A 19,125-nucleotide genomic window follows, 5' to 3' on the forward strand; every position below is an offset into this window, starting at 1 on the left:
CAGGCATCTGACAAGATCTTTCATGATATTCCCAAGGGCAGGATGGATAAATGTAGGCTGGATGACAGACAGTATAATTAGTTAGATTATTAGCTTATTGAACGACTGTGGCTACCAGTTGATTAATGGATCTATGTCAGACAAAGGTGAAGTCTATCAATGTGCCACAGGAACCTGTCTATAGACTTGTCCTGTTCAAGAAGGTATATTTAACAAATTCATGTATTACTCCAAACTGGAAGGTTAGCTACTGTCATGGGTGATGGAGCTGAGATTCAAAATGATATAATCAGGCTAGAAATCTTGGATTGAAACTAAGAAGAAATATTACTTATAATATATGATATAATACAAATATTATTTCTTTGAATGATCTATAATTTCAAGAGTATGTGGATACACTATTATTTTTTTAAACACTTACATTCTGTCTTTGAATCAATACAATGTATCAGTTCCAAGGCAGAAGAGTGGTAAGGTTTAGGCAATGAGGTTTAAGTGACTTGCCCAGGATCATACAACTAGGAAATGTCTAAGGCCACATTTGAACCCAGGACCTCCTGTCTCTGTGCCTGGCTCTCAATCCACTGAGCCATGCAGCTGTCCCTTATAGACCAATTCTTGATCCTATGAGCCAATTATTTTTTGTTTCTTCTGGAACTTTGCTCCATTGATTGTTTCTCTCCTCTCTGACTCTCATTGTCTTTGTTTTTCTATTCTCAGTTTTTCTATTTCTCTTTCTCTGTCTCTCTGGTTCTCTGTCTGTCTCTCTATGTGACTCTTCTCACTTTATCTTTCACCCTCTTTTCCATGTTGTCTATACACTCTTGTAATCACCTTTGTTAAAAAAGAAAAGCAAAAGTGAAAGACCCTTATTTAGATGTTATTATATCTTAGTTTCCTTTTTCTTTCTTACTCTTAATTCTTTTAAAATTATTTTCTCTTTTGTTTTTGCATATCCTAGTCCTTGTTTACCCTATTTTCTTGATTCTATTCACTTCACTCCACCAATTCATATAAGTCTTTCCATGCTTCTTTATATTCATTATTGCTCACAGTAGAACAACATTCCATTACCTTCATACACCAAAATATGTTTAGTCATTTCCTCACTGATAAATACTTGCTTTATTTTCAGGTCTTCGCTACCACATCAAGTGCTGCTTGGAATACTTTGGTATACATATGTGGCCTTACTTTCTATTTCTGACCTCTTTTCCTAGCAATGTGATTATCAGGCATATTTTAAAAAATATAATTTCAAATTGCTTACTAAAATGGTAATCAAAACTCTGTTAGTGTGGCCTGTCTTTCTATAGCTTTTCCAACATTGACTATACTCATCTTTAATCATCTTTTTCAATTTTCTGTGTTCTAGCTGTAAGGGGGAGAAAGGGTTTTGTGTGTGTGTGTGTGTGTGTGTGTGTGTGTGTGTGTTTTATAAAAGGTTGGACTGGATTATCTAAGAATGGGGTCATCAGGAATTTTATTAATTCCAAAGAGTTTATAATTTATTCACAAAATATAAAAGAGTGAAGTAAGAAAATCAGAGAGAGGATAGGGTAAGATATCTAGCCTACACACTAAGTATTTTTGCTCCAGCCCCTGGCTCAACCCAGGAAGGGAGAATTAGTCCTTAGCTGAGGGGCCTCAGCCCTTGAAACTGAGGACCTGTGGATGGGATTCAGGGAGCCTTTCTCAAGAGGACAGGTCTCTCCTGAGGCTAATCTCCAGAAAATCCAGGAAAGTAGTCAGTTCTTTTCACTCACCACGTGTCAGACGAAAGGGAGAGATTTAAGAACAGTCACACCAAGTACAAGTCTCAGGTCCAGTCAGCAGCTTCTTCACCAGCCTCCAACTCAAACTCAGAACTCCAGAATAAGTTGAAATTTTCTCCCAAGATGTCCTCATAGGAAGTTGTAACTTCCTCTTAAAGCCACTTTCTTTTGCATCACTTTCTGTGCCTTCCTCCAATTTTTATGTCTACCAATAACAGTTTAAGCTTTGCTAAGGACTGCCTAGGGGGCAGTCAGTTTGATTCTGATTCATCACCTACTATTCCACACAGACCTCCCCACTCAAGTGTAAATGAGGTGTTTACAGTTTTGGTGATTAAATCTAAAAATGGGCAGGGGAGTTAATTTAATCTTCACATAGGTCAAATCCTGGAATTGTTTTGATTTGCATCTCCAATTTTAAAAAATCTTCCATATGATATTAAAAAATTGCAGGTTTTTGAGACATATTCATCTTCTGTGCATCTCCTTTGACCAACTTATCCATTGGGGAATGGTCCTTGGTCTCACATAATTGTTTCAATCCTTTATATATCTTGAATATCAGACCCTTATTAGCTATATTGATACAAATATTCTTCCCTAACTGATATTTTCCCTTATCCTAACCACATTGATTTTACTCATGTAAAAAGTCTTTTAATTTCCCATCACTGGAATTATATATTTTATCTTTTGTAAACATCACTCTACCTTATTTGGTTAAAAATTCTCCACCAGTGATAGCTATGAAAAGTATTTGGTCATGTTCTATTCTAATTTTTTTAATAGTGTGACTTTTTTATATTCAGAACATATATACATTTAGAGCTTATTGTTGTAAGAAGCCCAAGATATTAATCTAATTTCAACCACACTAATTTATGGAATTTCCAACAATTCTTTTCAAATAGGATGTTCTCCACCAAGGAATTTATGTTGTCAGGTTTATCAAAAAATGGGTTATTGACTTCAATCATTTTTTATTCTTCTTTATTCTGTTCTATTGATCTACTTTTCCACTTTTTCACCAGTGCTAAATAACTTTTAAAAAAATTAAGAATAGTTTGTTTTTTTCCTTGATTACTTGTAAAAACAATTTTTCAACCTTTGATTTCTATTTAAATTTAAGTCTAATTCTCCCCTTCCTCCATTTCATGCTCTTGCCATTCCCTGAGATAGCAAGCAATTTGATAAAGATTACATCCATTTTCATGTATAATAATGTAAAACATTTTTTTCCATATTAGTCATTTTGTGGAAGAGAACTTCAATTAAAAAAATGAAGAAAGGAAATTAAATATATGTTTAAATCTGCATTTAACGCCATCAATTCTTTCTCTGTAGGAAGAGGGCACTTTTCATCATCAGTGTTGGGGATTCTTAGATCACTGTATTAAGAAAAGCTAAGTCATTCACAATTGTTCATTATACAATATTACTGTTACTGAGTACAATGTTCTTAAGGTTTTGCTCACTTCACTCTGCATCAGTTCACATAGGTCTTTCAAAGTTTTTCAGAAATCATCCTTTGCATTGGTGTTAAATAATTTTTAGTGATTATTGCTTTTTAATATAATTTGAATACTCTAAATACTATTCCTCTTTCATTCCTACTTTTTTCATTGTTTTCCATTGAGATTCTAGACATTTTGTTCTTCAAAATGAATTTTGTCATTTTTCTGGCTACTTGTTAAACTTCTAAAAACCATGATCTTTGCTTATTGCCTCCATTTCTTCACCATGCCCCCCCTTATTCTCATGTATTCTGGTTTCTGTTCCTACTATCTTGAGGAAAATGTTCTTTTTCAGATTACTAGTGCCTTCTTAGTTGCTAGGTTCAATGGCCTCTCAGTTTTCACTTTTCCTGAATTTTAACAGTGCTTACCAACCTCTCCTTGATACTATCTCCTTCCACTGTTCTCTTTTCCATCTACTTGTCTCCTTCACTGGTACATCATTCTCTTTTCACTAAATTTGAATGTCCTGAAGGATTCTCTTAGGCTCTCTCCTTTCCTCTTTCTACATTCTCCCTGATTAATCTTATACTTTCCCAAAGTGTTAGCCATTATCTCTGTGAACATAATTCCTAAATCTGAACATTCCAATGTTAGGAGCTTTGGCCTCACATCTCTAAATATTTGCTGAAGATTTTTTATCCAGATGACATACTGATAATTCTAACTATATACATACAAAACTTAAAACATCAGCTCACCCCCAAAACTTGTCCCTACTTCCAGTTTCTCCATTTTCGTTAAAGCTCAAAGCCTTGAAGTCATCTTTGATCCTCCCTCCCCCAAATCCAGTCAGTGGTTAAGTTCCATAAAGTATGTCTCCTAAATATGTCTCATATCTATCCTCTGTACTCACATTGCCCCTGGCATAGCCTACTCTCTCATTATATCTCCCTTGATTTAATTAAAGGGCCACTTGACTAGCCTCCCTGCTTCTAATCTCTCCCTTTTCTAATCCAGCCTTCATACAGCTGTCAAAATATTCTTCCCAAGTCAGTCATATCTGACTGTTCTGCTTAACACCCTTTAGTAGCTCCCTATTCCCTATAGGGTCAAATATAAACAGCAAAGCTGACTATTAATCTATAATTTGTCTTCACACTGTCTTTCTAGATTAATTTCACTCTTGTCCTGCCATTTTTCAGTCGTGTCTGACTATTCATAACCCCATTTGGAATTTTCTTAGTAAAGATATTGGAGTGGTTTGCCAATTCCTTCTCCATCTCATTTTACAGATGAGGTGGTAGTGTTAAGTGACTTTCCCAGAGTCACAAAGCTAATACATTATCTGGGGTTGGACTTGAACTCAGGTCTACCTGACTCTAAGTCTGATGCTCTATCTATGACATCATCTATCATATCTTCACCTTTATATTCCAAGCAGACTGGACAAGTAAATAAATCTGTCTTTGCCCTGTACTCCATTATTTCCATTAATGTTCAAACTACTTTTCTGTGTTTAGAAAGCACCAGCTCTTCATCCTCACTAATTGAAAACTTTTTCTTCAAGGATTCACTCATACACCATGTCATTCTGACACGAGAGAGTCAAGGTGAAGGCAAGCAGGATGGTAAGAAGCTTTGGAAACCATAAAATGAGATATTTATAAAGCAGTGTCTGATATAGAGTAAGTAATTAATAAATGCTTCCTTCCTCCTCACCTGCACCCCCCATCTCATATTAGGATTGTAAAGAACTTTGGACATTTAGCCTAGAAAAAAATGAGACTTTTGATGGGGTGGGGAGGAAAATGATAGCTATTTTCAAATGAACAATGATCAAATATGTTAATCAAGGGCTATCGCTCTGTATTTTTTGCATTTTAATTTAATTCACTGCAACAGACATTAATCAGACACATATGCAAAGCACAATGCTAGAGATGAATATATAAGTATATATTTATCTTAAATATATAATTTTTCATCTTTATATATTTGTGCAAATATATAAACACACATTTTAAAAATTGTTCTCTACTTCAAAGAGTTCAGGCTAGTGGGGGCATGTGACAAGTATATAGATAATGAAGAAGATTTTATCTTCCTAATCACACTCTAAATTTACTGTGGTAGGATACTAAGTATTATATTCCTAGACTCCCTGGAGCTCAGTTTCCTCACCTATAAAATGAATGGGTTGCATTAGATCATCTCTAAGGTTCTTTTCAATTCTATAATTCTATGACTTTATGAAAGTTATGAAATGGAAGAGGGCTCAGAATTGAATTGCATTGGTCCAGAGGGTAAAACAAAGATTAATGGGTGGAAATAATATGATATTTTAAAAATAATAATAATATATAGTGAATGAGGGGGGAAAGCTTTTTCTAAACTAACTAGAGCTATTCAACAAGAGAATATGAACCACTTTGAAAAGTGATCTATCATTGGAAATGTACAAATGGGGTACTGAGACAGTTTTATTGGAGTGTGGCCACTGCACATACTTCAGTTTCTTGTAGTCACAGATGAGAGTTGGGTAAAAGGTGGGCACCAAAAGAGCAGCTTTGAAAAGGACTCAGCAAGCCTTCACACCAGAGGTGTTCATCTCATAAATAAGATGGCTGTCTACTCCAAGTTTGTGAAGATGTTTCTTGGCAGAATAGGCAGATGAGAACAATTTGTTCCAAAGGGCATGCAGATGGCAGAAGCAGGTCCTGGGGAATAATTAGAACTTGGTCAAATATCAAAGATGCCAAAGTCATCCACTGCATCTCAGGTTATTACCAGTCATCTTGACTTTTATCTCACTACTGGGTTTCTTTTTTAAAAGTTTATATTATAATATTATTATGTTATATATTATGCTATTGTGATGCACATATAATATACATGGTATAATATAATGCAATTATAATATGACAATATTTTCCAGACCATATATCAATATAATTTTTTAATATTCATTTTCTCATATTTCAAGATCCATGTTCTCTTGCTCCTTCATACCCCAAGAAGGCAGGTAATATGATCTAAATTATATATATTATCATACAATAAATAGTCCCACATTTGTCATGTTGTGAAATACACATATTGCTTACACTATAGAAAAATTCATGGAGGAAATAAAGAATGGTATATTTCCATTTGCATTCAACTTCATCTGTTCCTTCTATGGTGGTAGATATCTTTTTTTTTTTTTTGTCATGAATCCCTTGGAAGTGTCCTGGATCCTTGCCTTGTCAATAATAAAGTTATTCAGTTACTTATTTCCCACTAGATTTCAATGACTGGAAGAAAGAATGATGCTGGTGACTTTGTGCAACTCTGCCTCACTTAAACCCAATTTACATCCAAGTCAATACATCACCCCATGATATCATTAGTTCTCTTCAAAAATGAAGGATAAACAGCAAGAGTCCAGTAGGGTTGGATGGATGTATTTTAAGATTCACAGAGCTTCTATATTGCATGAGAGATTAGACTAGATGACTTCTAACATCCTGCCTAAACCTGAAATTCTAATATCACCTCTAAGAATCTAAAGTTTTTCACAAATTGTCCCTCTGCCAAATTTTTCAACCTTATCACTCACTGCTTTCCTCTACTCATACTATGATCCAGTCCATCCATCCTCTTGTTCTTATCTTCTATTTCTTTGCTTTTGCATTGCCTATTCCCCATACTGGGGATGCACTCTCACCACAATCTTTCTTTCTGCAGCTTGGTGGTTTGATGGATAGTGTTGAAACTGAAGTCAGATTATTGTTGTCATGAAACCAAGAAAAATACAAAATGGATATTAGTCTTGATGTGCCCCCTTCTGATTTCATAGTGAGTGGTGAGCATAGTGAGCAGAGTATTGAAGAAGAGAACAAGAATAGGATTGATTTTAGATTATGGTCCCAGAATTCAGGTGGACAACCTAATTAGCTAGCATAGTCCTCAGAAAGTAAACTTAGGCTGTTATTAGGACTACTTTCCAAGAGTTTCCAGCATGATTGAATCTACCAGAGCTTGGGCTCCACTAACATAGCATTTGAAAATCCAAATCTCAATGTAGATAATAAGAAAAATAACAATGATTGTAGATATTATTGTAATGCTTTAAGGTTTGCAAAAATCCCAGACCTAAACCAACCAAAACTCAGTTTTCATGAGTAAATATAGGAGAGAGATTATGAACAGCTGCAGAACAATGATCAAAAGTGCTAAAAGAATATTCAATGAGCTATTGAACTATTCCCAGCAACAACATTCTTTCCAACTGAAGTAGAGATGATATCATTTGATAATTGGATGCTAACATGTGGTGGGCTAGGCTGGTTCCCTGGTAGCCATCCCGGCAGCCTGATGCTCATACTGTGAGAATGGTGAGCAGAAAGGCTGTTCAATGTGGAACTGTGGTGATGACACATATGTCCTTCAGGGAATGTCACATTTGTAAAGATAGGAAACCAGACGAGATTATTCTGTGACTCTGACTCTTTCTCTTCCTTTTCAAATGGTCCCAGGTACTTCTGTCCTTTCTGCAGTGTGCACAGCCCATTTTAATCAAGCTCCAGTTTGATCAGTTCCATTCAGAACTGGATTTCATAGAAAAAAATCTTATTTTATATTTTTGGGCAGTTGAGTGACTTAGTACATAAAGCTCTGGGTTTGAAGCTTAGAAAATCTAAGACTGAAGCCTACATTAGGCAGTTATTAGTTGTGGGACCTTGGGAAAGTCACTTGACTTCCTTCTGACTCAGGTTCCTCATCTAGAAAATGTGGATAATAATAGCACAGAACTATAGGAAATAAATAAAATAATATATGAAAAGAGCATTGCAAATCTTAAGGCACTATATACATATCTATAATTCTCCATGCTAACTTGTTGGTTATCATATATTACATTTAAGACATCCTGAAAAGCTTGCATCTAACAATGAAATGCTTTGATGAATCAACTTTTAGCTATTTTTCCTTAGAATAGGTCAGGTGACTATGTGGACAGTCTCTTGGAGTTGTTTCAGGACTACAAGCCAATTATTTGCTTTCTTGCCCTGTGGAGCAACTTAAGATCTTTATACGATTGATGTTCTAGTTCTGAGGAGCAGATTTTTCATTTTCAAATCTAAGGTAAAAACCTGAATTTGATGTCCCAATAAAGTTACCCTTATGAGTTTTTCCTGTTGCTTTAGCAGAGATGTGTAGAGAAACTGGACCTGATATAAAAGGTCTTCAGATCTTTTTTCTTTTTTCTTTATATTTTTTCTCTATAACTTCATTCTCTTTATATTTAGCTTCTGTATTTTCTGTTTTGTGTTTGTTATCTTCCATATGTCATACATTGGCCTCTCTTTAGAAAGACAAGTTATTAAATTCTAAAATTTCTTCCCTATCATTCTCTCAATTTATTTTCTTTTTTAAGTGTCAAATGTGTTTTACATCACTTTTACTTTTAAATATATTCCTTTTCCTTCCTCTACCCAATGAGCCATCCCTTTAACAGAAAACAAAGAAGAGCAGTAGAGAGTTCTGGGGAAAGACGGAGTTCAATACAACTTAGCCAAAACATTAGCTGATTCTTAGAGAATCTGTAACATACACACCTTTTGTTGCCTACCTCTGTAAGGAAGGGGCAGAAGTATATTTTCTCATCTATGCTTTGGGGCTCAACTTGGTATTTATAATTGAGCAGCATTCATTTTTATCTTTTAAAAATATTATAATTTCTATTTTATATAAAATATTATATGATTATATAGTATAATGATATTATATATTTTATATTTATAATTATTTATATCATTTTAATAATTAGGTATGGGCAACTAGATGGCATAGTAGAGAGAGTTCTGAGCCTGGAATTGGGAAGATCTATTTTCCTGTGTTCAAATCTGGTCTCAGACACTTATTCATTATATGACTCTGGACAAGTCACTTAATTCTGTCTCAGTTTCCTCATCTATAAAACAAAATTTAGAAGGAAATGATTAAAAAAAAACTCCACTATCTTTGCCTTATCAAGAAAACTCCAAATGGGTTCACAGAGTTGGACATAACTGAAACAAAGAAACAACAAGAATAATTATGCATACTCTTCTCTTTCTGCTTACTTTCTAACTTCATAAAAGTCTTTCTACATGTTCCTGAATTCTTCATATTCGTTGTTTCTTACAACCCAGTGATATTGCATTACATTCTTGTGCCATTTGTTTAGTCAGTCCCCAATCAATGAACTTCTATTTTCAGTTCTTTGCTACTACATAAAAAGCTGCTATGAATATTTTGTTATATATTGGACCTTTCTGTCTTTGATCATCTCATAAAAAAGACTATTTTAAGGACAAAAATATCTGAACTAAACATGAACTTCAGTTTAATTATTACTTCTACAATGGGAACTCACATTGGAAACTAGCCTGGGTCTCCCTCCACTACTAATTCTGGGCTTCTTGCAGGAGAAAACAAAGAGAAACACAGTGTACTAGAAATAAGTCTAAAGATAGGGTCACATCACAAAATTTTATATTTGGAAAGGACCTCAGTAGAAATTTATCTCCTTACAAACCTATAGGATTGAGTACCAGTCGACTCTACCACTTAAACGTTTTGGGATCTTGGACAAGTAATTTCATTTTCATGAGGTTTGATTATCTGATCTGTAAAAGGAGAGGATTAGATGTGAAGATTTCTAAAATCCCTTTTGGCCCTAACATTGTATCTTTTGTATTTACTAATCTGTGTACATCCTGTATATACTATAAGCTCCATGAGGCCAGAGACTATTTAAGGTTTCTCTTTCTATCCTCAGCACCTAGCAGAGTTTCTGGCATCTAGTAAATGCCCAACAAAAGTTTCTTGAATTCTAGAAGTCAAGACAGTCTAAGAAGCTAAGGAAGGTTGTTCTATTCATGGACAAATAGACAACCCCAAAAGTATATCTCACCTCTCCCCAGCTTTTAAGCAGTTCTGCTTGTGACTGATAGCTTTCTGTTCTGTTTTCTCAAGGAAAGAGGCTCTGCAAACTGCATTATCATCTGAGGTTCTTGTCCCTTTTACTAGTCCATAGTTCTTGGTTTATGAGAATTCTTTTTTCCCAATGACCTTTGTAGGGGTTGGGAGGGAGGTAGTGATGAGAGACAAGACTTTTTCAGCTGCACCCTCTTTCCTACCTGCCCTCACCTAAAGCAGAGAGGAGACAAGGATGGAGTTTTGACATTCCTTTAGTTGCAATACTCATTTTTGAAGTTCACCTTCTTGGAGAGCCCTCAGTCTTTGGAGCTAACAGTCATTCCAGTAACATTTAGAGCATCTTTTCTGGAAGCATAGGAAGCAAGGCTCAGCAGTTGAAAAACTTGGGAGTTGCTCTGATTTAATTTTTTTCTGTTGTTTTTCTTCTTTAAAATCCATTTTGCAAAGATATACAGTCTCCAAGCTTCTGAAAAGGGAAACAGCAGAGAAATTCCTTCTGGTGTGAATGAAAAGAATTACATAAACCACAGTAAATTTAGTATGAAATTATATTGCCAACTCAAGAGAAGAAAGATTCTTTTCCACCCTGTGTTGCCCATGTGTAAGGATCCATTGTTTCTATAAGCTTTGTGCTTAAGAGTCCACACCCTCCTTTAGCCTTTCTTCTCCATTCAGGGCAGGACAATATTTATTAGTCCCTTTTCATTTTGGGAATGGATTTTCGCTGACTATCTCTCCTACTTAGTCTTATACTGAATAGGTCCAATTTTTCCAAGTTTGTAGTTTCTTCTCTAAGACACTGCAGAAAGACCCCCCCACCCCCCATTCTTGTTGATGTTCCATGTGTCCCTGTAGTCCTGAGATGCTCCATAAATTCAAACAGATCTACAAAGATACAAAGCAAGAGTTTATGGTAGTCAAGTTGTATTAATACATCTCTTCAAATGTGCTTTGCGTAGCTCTCTCTATCATACTTCAACCTTATTATTATCGCTAATTAAGAGACTAATGCTGTAAATCAAGGTTGCTATCAAAGCTTCAGCTTTTGGAAGCACCTAGGCTTAACAGTCTTCCCCAAAATTCTTCACATAGATGAAATTTGTCTTTAGTACTTCTGCCTATCCATCCTTGGCCTCTAGTCTTCAACCATGACCAAGTATCCAGGGATTTCTGAAATCCATCATGGAACCCCATCCAGAGCTGCCTTCCCAGGCAACAGTCCATGTCTCAGCTCCTTTCCCCTTCCATTCACAAATACTTGCCCTACACTCTTTACCCCTGGGGCCTCTAATGGAAGTTTGTAGGTCCTCTAGCCTAACCCTTTCATTTTACCCATTAAGAAGCCAAGGCTCAGAGAGGGCATGTATCCACCCCAAAAGGACAAAGTGGTAAAGTCAAAATGAGAAAGTCGTCTTTCCTAATCTAATGCTTCTTTGATTATTTGATGCTCTAGGTGGCATACCACACTAATGCATCTAATAAACTAATTGAACTTGAGTATTAGTTGTTGATAATGATTAATATGCTTTCTCCAAAATCACATTTATATTTTAAGAGACATTAGTTACCATATTTCACTGGAATGAAAAATATGCCCCTTTCAGGCACTATAGCAATCCTAGGGGAGTAATTTTGAGAGGAGGGAAAGGAAAAGGAAGGATACTTTCATTACTAAATCATACCACAGAGGCAGCCACCTATTGGGCCTATGCCTAAGGTTAGCTCATGATTTGTGGTTCAGGCTTTTTATTTCCTTTCTCTTAGAGCCAAGAAAGGAGAATATTATTTAATACTTGTTACATATTAATTAATAGTTATCATTTTTACATCCCAACTGCCTGATGCATTCTGGCCTTCACTACTCCACTAGATCTCAAAGATTCCTTGGGAAGGCAAAGGACCTTGGAAACCAACTAGTAACAATAATAACAGCTAGAATGCATTTAGTGCTTTAAAGTTTGTGAAACACTTTACATTTATTATCTAATTTGATCTTAGCAGCAATACTATGACATAGGTGCTATTTTTTAATCTCTATTTTATATATATGAGGAGGCTGAGGCTAAGAGGTTGTATAGGCTGCCCAGGGACTCACCAGTAATGCAATGTCTGAGGCAGGATTTGAATGTAGGTATTCACAACTCCAAATCCAGTTCTCTATCCACCCAACAATTCCGTACATTCCTGTAGGGTCCTGTTCCATAATACCCTTCACTAAAATGAATGAGCTTCATTTTTTTTGAGGGGAAACCAATTAACTAATACCAAATTTTGTATTCCTTTTATATTTGGAAAGGACCTCAATGGCAATCTATTCCATTCCATATGCGAGTATCAGTCTTGACTCATCCCTTACAAACTTTGGGACCTTGGACGAATCATTTCATTTTTGTGGGACTCAATTATCTCATCTATAAAATGAGAGACCTAAATTCGGAACTATGCTCAAAGGACTTTAAAAGACTGTCTGCCTTTTGATCCAGCCATACCACCACCACTGGGTTTGTACTCCAAAGAGATCATGAGGAAAAAGACTTGTACAAAAATATTTATAGCCACATTCTTTATGCTGCAAAAAATTAGAAAATGAGGGGATGCCCTTAGATTGGTGAATGGCTGAACAAATTGTGGTATCTGCTGATGATGGAATACTATTGTGCTCAAAGGAATAATGAACTGGAGAATTCCATGGGAACCGGAAAGACTTCCAGGAATTGATGCAGAGTGAGAGGAGCAGAACCAGGAGAACATTGTGCACAGAGACTGATATACTGTGGTACAATTGAACGTAATGGACTTCTCCATTAGTGGCAATGCAGTGATCCTCAACAACTTGGCGGGATCTATGAGAGAGAACACTATCCACATTCAGAGGAAGAACTGTGGGAGCAGAAACACAGACGAAAAACAACTGCTTGATCACATGGGTCGAGGGGGATATGATTGGGGACGTAGACTCTAAAAGATCACTCTAATGCAAATATCAACAATATGGAAATAGGTCTTGATCAATGACACATGTAAAACCCAGTGGAATTGCACATCGGCTACAGGAGGGGATTGGGAAAGAGAGGGAAAGAACATGAATCATGTAACCATGGGAAAATATTCTAAATTAATTAACTAAATTTTCAATTAAAAAAAAATGAGAGGCCTGGAGGAGTAGATTTCCATAAATAAGATTAGAGACCTTATAGTACAAGTAGCACCTGAGTAGCTAAGAGGTGCCCAGGACTTTGTTCTACTGGGGGTAATACAAGATCAGTACACGGCATGTTACTTTGGGGAGACATGACTAACACATGCAAACCAACCAATGAAAAGATAGTAGAAATAATACTATATTATTATATTGACATTATAATAACTTGTATTTCTGCAGCCCTTTAATATTCACAAAAAAGTTTCATGATCACAAAAGCTTTATTTACATTACCTTGTGAGATGGGAAACATATTACTATCCATCCATCATATACGGGTAAACCGAATTTCAGTGAAGTCAAGCGAGTCACTAAGCTAGAAAGTACAGGAACTGAGCTTGAAGCAATGATCTTTGCTGGCACTCTACCACATAGTCTTTTTGAAGGAGTAAAGGGCCAAATGAATGAACATTTTAGCAATGGAAATTAGATAGTAGATCCTCATCCTCTCCCAGTGACTCCTGAACTTCTTGAGAATCACAGTTTCACCCTGAGGTAGCAGAGAATGAGTGGGAGAGGGAGTCAGGGAGAGTTGCTGTTGGGAGTTGATGGAACCTTAGAGTTCTAACCTTGATTTAGAAACTTGGTACTTTTGCAAAATCCAGTTTCCTAAGATGGATCAGAAGCTCCATCACCCCAACCATCATCCCCGCCCTGACCACACACATCCATCCTTCACCACTGGACTGGGTTGGGTTGCCATGTGGGTGTGGGAAACTTGATTTAAAAAACAAAAATAAAATAAAAAAACAGCTGAGCTTTGCTTCTAAGACAAGCAGGTGATGGCATGTGTGGGCTCTGCCAGGCTGTCTGGGGAAATAATGTCTGCAGCCAGAACAGGCAAGGGAAAGAGAGGAAGGAAACTTGGAGAGGAAGCCCCAACTGCTTCTCTGGACGGTGTTTTATTTCTAGCATATACCATGCTAAAAATTCCTCCTGGATACGTGTGAAAGTCTATGTCCTTGGCACCAGAGTCCATGGAAAGTTTGCAGCGGGCTTGGGGAGGGGGTAAGGGATGAGTAGGGGAGGTGACATCACAGGCAGGCACTGCAGGAAATGATTGTGATGTCACAGATGGAGTAGAACTCCTGGGCTAAAGGATCTGGAGGAGTTTAGCAGAGCCTGGGGACCTATTTCTGTCCCTAATAATAGCCCCTGGTGACACTAGACCACAAGGAAGAGACATGAATGGGTATTTCTGCTGGGAGAGCAGCCTCCCCACCCAAAGGAGGGAGAGAGAAAGAGGGAGGACTTTCCAGGAGGCGTTGGTGGCATTTAAAATAGAAGTGGGGTGGGGGTGGGGGGTGGGGAATGTGGAGTGTATTTTTAGCAATAAGAGAGCACAGCTGCTGGGGAGTGAATGAGAAGAGGCTGAAAATGATGTTCAGCTGTCACAAGAAGGGAATAGCAATCATGCCCCTTAAGGAAGACACGTGGTGTGGAAAGAGGACTGGACTGAGAGGCAAGAGAACCAAATTCTAGCCGGGTTCGGTTACTACCTGCCTGTGTGTTCTTGGCTAAGTTACTTCCCCACTCTGGGGCTCAGTTTCCTCATCTATAGAAGGGAATTTTACAAACTCAGCTCTAAAGTCCCTTGTTACTTTGAAATTAAGTGATTCTGAATCTCCACAGGAGGAGGAGCAACACCTATGTGGTAGGATTCGAAGGGAACTTGTGGGTGTTCTCCCGACCACAAAACCTACTTCAGGGTGCCCTGAGAGTTGGAATTATACTATTAGATAGATACATTCCTTTGGGGTTAAGCTGTCCTGTTATTTGCCTTCTTTAAAAATTCAAAGACTCAACTACATTGAATTGGTAATGTAAACAAGATTTTTTGTTAAATGACTATAGGAATTCTATGAATAGTAATTGTTAATGTATTAATAGGAATTAATTTATCACATCTATTTTCCCCTTGACTAGAAGGACCCTGGGAGATGGTTGGGGTCTTCAGGCATATCCTGTTTGTATGTTTGTTTTTAATGTCCAGGTCAAAGAAATTGCTTCATTGCAAAGAATCTGCTTTAAACCTGAGGAAAAACCCTCCAAATGTGAAGGATGTGAGATAAAAGAATGTGACTCAGGGAGCTTGAGTCAAGAGGCTGGAAAAAGACACCTCTCTGATTCTTTTCCCACCTGTGATTCTAGAACAATTTTCCCTAGACCTCAGAGGAGATATCTAGACTGGGACTCCTATGGGAGTAAAGGCCCCCTGGCCCACGGCTGTATCTGCCTTAAGCTACATTTGTAGGCTATGCATCTCCAGAATGGAATTCTGTGGCTTCTGGAGTGAAAGCCTAATTGGCCTTCCACAAAAAGCCCAGGAAAGGGATAAATTACACGGAGACTCGATGATGTGTTCCCTGCTGGGCATTGCAAATTGAGCTCAGAAAATGTTTGAAATGATCTATAGTCATCAGGCAGAAATTGAAGTGACTCAGATGATAGAACTCTTAATATGCAGCCCAGATACTAAATAGTCAGCAATCCGGCCATGGAGAAGGAGAGGGAGCTAGCAAAGTAAAGGAAGACAGAGAAAAGAGAAGGGCCAACTCAAAATGAAGAATGAGGAACAACATCTATTTGAAATACCCTCTGCATACCAAACTCTAAGCAAACAAAGTTGGGTTGGATTTTATTTTTCAGGGATGTGGGGAGTTTGGGGATGAATGAATGCACAAAAGTTTTTTTCATTATTTGTCCCCAAAGTAAAGTTGAGCTAGTCACTTCCTGCCCCTGGGCATCAATGACTTTATAGATAACAAGTTTGGGAGGTGGGGTTGGGTTGTACCTAAAACCTAAGATTCTAAACTCTCCTCTGGCTTTTCACCCAATAATCCTAATGTTCCTTGGTGGGACTTGGATCTTAAAGATTATCTGGGAAGGAAAAAAGCAAAGATGAGTCAACATCATAGCATTCTCTCAAATATTTTTAATTTGCTCTCAAATGAAGCAAAATGGAAATTAGGAAAGAGATTTTTCCATTTCTCACCATGTGGGATTATCCCTGCCTCCAAGTAGATAGATAATGGTATTTCATGGACTATAGATTCTCTTAGACTACAAGATGGAGGAAGATTCAACTCATATTTATTAAATATCTTCTATATGCAGTCCCAGGCACTGTGGGTACAAAGATAGAAGCAAAACAGTCTTGCTTAATAGTTCACCTGCTATTGAAAGGATACAATGAGTACAGCTATAAACAAATAAGATGGAGGAAGCAAAGAATTGCTTTTTCAGTTTATGGTCACTTCATGACCCCATGAACTATGGCATGCCAAATGCTTCTCTGTTCCATTATCCCCTGAAATCTATCCAAGCTCATGTTCATTGCTGCTGTGACACTCTCTCATCCTCTGCTGCCCCCTTCTTCTTTTGCCTTCAATCTTTCCCAGGATCAGGATCTTTTCTAAGTTCTATCTTCTCATCACATGGTCAAGGTTTCAGCTTCAATATTTGATCTTACAATGAATAATATGAATTAATTTATTTAATAGTGACTGATTTGATCTTGGTGTCCAAGGGACTCTCAGAAGTCTTCTCCAGTACCACAATTTGAAAGCTTCAGTTCCGTGGCTCTCAGCTTTCTTTATGCTCCAACTCTCAACCATAAGTTGCTACTTAACTATATGGACCTTTGTCAGCAAGGTGATGTCTCCTTTTTGGTATACTGTCCAGAGATGCCATAGTTTTTCTTCCAAGGAACAGGAATCTTTTAACATCATGGCACTGATCTTTGAGCCCAAGAATATAAAATTTTATATTGCTTTCTTTTCTTCTCTATTTTCCAGAAGGTAATGGGAACAAGTGTAGAAATATTGGGATTTTTTTTATGTTAAGCTTCAAGCCAGCCTAATTCTTCTCCACTTTCTGCCATCAGAGTGCATATCTGAGATTGTTGATGTTTCTCCCAGCAACTTTAGGTTCTGACTTTTGATTCATCCATTCTGGCATTTCACATGATGCACTCTGCATATAAGTTTAAAAGATAAGATGACGATATATAGCCTAATCATGCTTTTTCCAATCTTAAATGAATCATAAAGAGGGGGAAGAAGGGTGGCTTCAGGGGTAAGTGGAACTTTTGGCAAGTAACTTCACCAGTTAGCTTTTTAAATTTTTCAGAATTAAGGAATTATTTCTGCTGAGAAGCTAAAGATTCTTTTTGTTTTCAAGCAAATACAATACTGAGGAACTGGTCACTTTATGACAATGTATCAATAGTCATTCCACCATGCAAAGGATGAGACAGTTTTGCTCCAAAATAGCATGGATTGAATCTTTTATATATTTTGTCCAATGATCAGCACCCTGTGGCTGCTTAATAAGCATTTAATAAAAAACTTTGGTTCTAATGGTTGCTTCTTGGTCCACATACAGGTTCTTCAGGAGATAAGTAGAAGATATGATATATCCATCTCTTTAAGGAGATCTGCCTTATTTTACTGGGTTCCACACAATCAAAGGCTTTAGTGTAGTCAATGAAGCAGTAGATGTTTTTTTCTGGAATTCCCTTGCTTTCCCCACAATCTAGGAAATGTTGCAATTTGCTCTCTAGTTTCTTTGCCTCTTTGAAAACTAACCTGCTTTTCTGCTAATTCTTGATTCACATATTGCTGAAGAATATGAAACATAATCTTGTTGACAAATGAAATGAGTGCAATTGTTGGGTAATTTGAATGTTCTTTAACACAGCCCTTCTGAAGGATTGGGACATAAACTGAACTTTATTATCTAGTGATCATTGTTAGTTTTCCAGATTTGCTGACATGTTGAGTGCAGTACCTTAAGAGCATCATCTTTTAGGATTTTAAATAACTCAGCTTAAATTCTTTTGCCTCCACTAGGTTTATTGTTAGCATTGCTTCTTTAGACCTACTTGGCTTCAATCTCTAGAACATCTGACTCTAGATTAGTAATTACACCATTGTGTTTTGTTAGGGGATGTTAAGACCTTTCTTGTATGATTCTTTGGTATATTCTTGGCACCTTCTTAATCTCTTCTACTTTTGTTAAGCCTTTACTACTTGTATTTTATTATGCCCATTTTTGCATGAAATTTTCCCATGATGTCTCTAATTTCTTTGAAGACATCTATTGTCTTTCCCAATATATTGCCTTGAATTTTCCATTCTTATCTTCTCTTATAATTTTCTGGAATTCTGCATTTAGTTGGGTAGATCTTTCTTGTTTCCTCAGACATTTGTAAAACTTCATCAGACAGCCATTTTGCTTTCTATCAGTCTCTGCCCTGCTCCATTTCATGCTCAAGGCTAAACTTGACTTTTATTCCAATTATCTTTTGATTTTCTTCTTTAGCAGTATAATTCCCCATCTTTTGGGGGGTGTTATTTCTAAAAGATGTAGATCTTCATAGAATTGATAAACTTGCCTCTTCAGCATTCATGATTGGAACATAGACTTGAGGCTGAATGTTTTGCTTTGGATTTGAACAAATACATTTCTGTCATTTTTGAGATTATACCACAGTACTGCTTTTCTCTCCTTTTTATTGACTGAAAGCCATGTTTATTCTTCTAAGAGATTCTTGCCCACAGTAGTATATGTAATGATCACTTGAATTAAACTAATCAATTCCCATCCATTTAAGTTCAGTGACACCCAAGATGTTGATGTATAATCTTTCTACCTCCTCTTTGACCATATCCAGCTTACCTTGGTTCATAGATCTTACAGTCCAGGTTCTTATGCAATG

The 19,125-nt window shown here is 36.8% G+C and overlaps 1 long non-coding RNA gene across 3 annotated transcripts; it reads right to left on the reverse strand.

Moving 5' to 3' along the window:
• Positions 1-5,208: 5,208 nt before the first annotated feature.
• LOC103100052 (uncharacterized) lies at positions 5,209-14,640 on the reverse strand. 3 transcript variants are annotated; one of them, XR_001630116.2, is made up of 3 exons: positions 13,638-14,640; positions 10,412-11,086; positions 5,209-5,952 (listed from the first exon to the last, which is right to left on the reverse strand). It is a non-coding gene; the product is annotated as an uncharacterized LOC103100052 (long non-coding RNA). The 3 variants fall into 3 exon arrangements; XR_008911304.1 differs by having other exon boundaries at positions 10,176-10,667; positions 13,638-14,637; XR_467887.3 differs by having other exon boundaries at positions 5,210-5,952; positions 10,412-10,667; positions 13,638-14,625.
• Positions 14,641-19,125: the final 4,485 nt, after the last annotated feature.

The sequence above is a fragment of the Monodelphis domestica genome, chromosome 4 (assembly GCF_027887165.1).
Source record: "Monodelphis domestica isolate mMonDom1 chromosome 4, mMonDom1.pri, whole genome shotgun sequence".
Lineage (NCBI taxonomy): Eukaryota > Metazoa > Chordata > Mammalia > Didelphimorphia > Didelphidae > Monodelphis > Monodelphis domestica.